Consider the following 3,603-nt stretch of genomic DNA (forward strand, 5'->3'; position numbering starts at 1 on the left):
GCGGCCCCATCGCTGCGTGGGAGTCAGGTGCACACCCCTGCGCCCGGTGGCCTCCCGGGACTCCGGTGTCCTCGGCTCTCCCCAGGGGCTGTACTTGGACGGCCCCGAAAGAGGCAGCCGGGAGGAGGCGGAGGTCCTTTGGGAACCCGCGACTCTCGAGTAAACTTTAGCTCTCCGCCTCCCGTGTAAGTTTTGAAGAAGAGCATCTTACCTGGCAGGGAAGGGAGCCTCCTGTAAGATTACAGGGGAGGGGAAAGCCGCACTCTGAAGAGGTGAGGGCTGAGGGCCATTTGTGGGCTGGGGATGCTTTTCTTCTTGAACGGTTTAATGAATGTGCCCTCCAATTTGGGGAGGGGGCGGGCTTGGATCCAGAAGGTACCGCCTCGTTTTCGGAGACTTCCTAATTTTGTCCATCATGAAGCATCTAGCGCTTCGTTTGCCGTTTCAGTGCTTGTAAGAAGTTGCCCCAAAGGTTTTAATATGCCATTGGCCGTGCGTCCTCTTCACAAGGCTCGCAGAAGTCCACCCGGTTTCATTCCTGTTTCCGTGAGATGGGAGTTCAGGAGAATGGCCGTTCTCTGTAATGCGGCCTGGAAGGTCTACAAAGTTTCGGAGGTTGCAGACGATTGAATCTCTTCCGTAAAGCAGGAACGACAGCCAATGTAGTAGGGACAAGGCATCTTTTATGATTGTATGTGGTGTTATATCTCCAGCACCAAGAATCGAGCCAGGTGCGTGGTAGGAGCTCCATTAAGTATTTTTTGGAGGAAGGGATGGTAGAAAACTCAAGCCTCTGTTACATGAGTAGCAACATATAAAGGCTGGGACAGAAAGACAAGGCCCCCCCCCCCCCCCCCCCGGTGTAAGCATAGCTACCAAACGTCAACAACTCAAGATGTTGACGCTTTCTTGCACTTAATCAGAAAATGGCAAGGTTTTAGTAGAAAGTGTTCACACAATTAAGCCAAGCCTGACTGGAAATGTAAGGTGTACCTCAATGTCAATTTCAATGAAATTAAAATGGCTTACAGTTCATTTTGTTAATGAAATAGTTCGTTAGCTCAGCATAGGTCAGGGACAAAGGGATACCACTGTACGTTAGTGGTGGTGGAGTTAGGAATGTCGGGGAAAAAAACAGCCGGCGCAAATAGCACCAACTGCCGCAGGTTTTAAAAATATGTCGACTCAGCGGTAAATTAAAAAGGACTGCTATTTCTGCCATGTCCAACAAATTTACAACAATCTAATTATTAAATCTCAGTTTCTAAGAATAGCAAAATCTGATGGTGGATATCTTCATTAAAAAAATAGGACTCTCTTAACAACTTCAGCCACTTTTTAATTAAATAATTGTATTTTGTTACATATCACAGTTTACATGTTATTACAGTGACAATGCCTTCATATAAAAAAGTAACCTGCTTGGACTTCAAAAATGTATGAACTGTCACAGATAATGTTTGTCTCTTTCAGTACATTTTTTAAAAGCAAGGAATAGTATCTTTCTAAGCTAGCATTAAAGATTTTCTGGTATTTGGCCCCAACCTAGTTTTCCAGCTTTAATTCCTGGTATTTCTCCCTTTTATTTCTGTCTCTCATTGTCTATTTGTTTTATAAAACTCAAATCAATTGCTAATTTATTCTCAAAACCTTCCTTGGTGCCATTAAAGATTTCTCATTTTGAACATCCAGATTATTTTTTTGGGCGGGTCGAAGTCTCACCCTGTCTCAGGCTGGAGTCCAGTGGCACGCTCACAGCCACCGCAGCCTCGACCTGCTGGGCTCAGTCAATCTTTCTGCCTCATACTTCCAGGTAGCTGGAACTATAGGCATGCGCTGCCACACCCGGCTTATTTTTTGATTTATTGCAGAGACGAGGTCTCACCAAGTTGCCCAGGCTGGTCCTGAACCCCTGAGCTCAGGCAGTCCTCGCGCCTCAGCCTCCCAAAGTGTTGGGATTATAGGCTTGAGCCACCACACCCAGCTTGTTAGTACTTCTTTATTGTACCTTTTATATATTTGCATTATTCATCCAGTAAAGAAATATTTGCCTACTATGTCCAGATACCATACTGGGTAATAGATAATAGCTGACATTTGTGGGCTTACTGTATCTTAGGCATCATAAGCTTCTTAATTGGATTTTTTCTTTTAATCCTTAAAACATCATGAGTATTAGTCTGTTGTTATTCCCACTTACAGATGAAGAAACAAGTTTAAGAGGTTAAGTAATTTGCTTGAGATCACAGTGGGTAAGTGGTAGAATTGGCGTACAACCCTAGGTAGTCTATATTCACAACCTTTGGTTTACAGACTCCATGACAATTTTTTTCATGTATTTTTATTTAATGCATGTATGTTTCACAAGGTTGTAAATTACTTGATGGTAGGGTTAATATATTCATCTTTGACCCTTATTGCTCCAATGTGAAATCAGTGATTATAATGCAGCTGAGAATGGAAGCATGTAGTGAAGACATTGGACTTAGGTGAGTAGGAACAGTCCAATGTTCCAGGACATCTACAACAGGAGACATTTAAACCAAGGACTGAAGAATGAGTTGGCATTAGCCCAACAAAAGAGCAGGCACCACGGGAGTTGGGATGATGGACTAGAGAGATGTATGTCTGATGGTCCAAGGGCAAAGACCATGGCAGCTAGAGCTGTGCAGTCCAAGAAAGCTGTCAGCCAGTAGCCACATGTTGTTATGAAGCACCTGAAGTGTGGCTATTTCAAATTGAGATGTGAAATACCACCAAATGTTGAAGACTTAATACAAAAAGGGGCTGTGAGATATCTCAATAGTTGTTTATATTGATTACACATTGAAATGATAACATTTTGGATATGTTAGCTAGAAATATATGCATTTTACCTGTCGTTTTTTTAATGTGACTATCAGAAGATTTAAAATATATAGGGTTTTTGCATTTCTGTTGGACAGTGCTGATCTAGAATTCAGAGGAATTTCAGAATGACTAGTACTGTGTTTGTGTGCACCTGTGTATACACATAGGTTTGTTGGAGAGAGTACGTTGGAAACGCAGGTAGGGAGTTGGTATACAAGGTGATGGATGAGACTGGAAAAGGTAGAGTATAAAGGTAGGACTCAGATAAGGTTTATAACAGAAAGAGCAAGGAGAGTAAATTTAGCTCTTAAGTGCAATGGAAAGCCTTTGAAAGGTTTTAAACACTCAGTTCACATTTGTTTAATGAAGCAATGTGTCTTAATCACTCAATCTAATAATGGATGTTCCTGGTTTATACTCCTAATTCGGTCTTAAATCTTTCTAATAAAGATATAGGTAGGTGTCCAAAGTCATTCTACTTAGAAGAAAGTTTGGTTTTCAAATGAGAGCAGTCTATTTCTTCTTAAGTCTAAACTGACTTAGCTTGTATTACTCTGATGTGTTTCCAACAAATAGGAGTATGAGTTGGTCCTTACAACTAGGCATATTCTTTTTGTGTCTAACATAACATTCCATTAGGCTGTTTTCCAAGAATAGACCAGCTTTATCTATATTTTAAGTCTTTTATGGCAAGTGAGGGCTTTTCTTAATGATCTCTGAAAGGAAATTTCTTAGCAACTACAGCATTTGCAC

Source organism: Carlito syrichta, unplaced genomic scaffold, assembly GCF_000164805.1.
Source record: "Carlito syrichta isolate Samal-C Ts95f unplaced genomic scaffold, Tarsius_syrichta-2.0.1 Scaffold308079, whole genome shotgun sequence".
Taxonomy (NCBI): domain Eukaryota; kingdom Metazoa; phylum Chordata; class Mammalia; order Primates; family Tarsiidae; genus Carlito; species Carlito syrichta.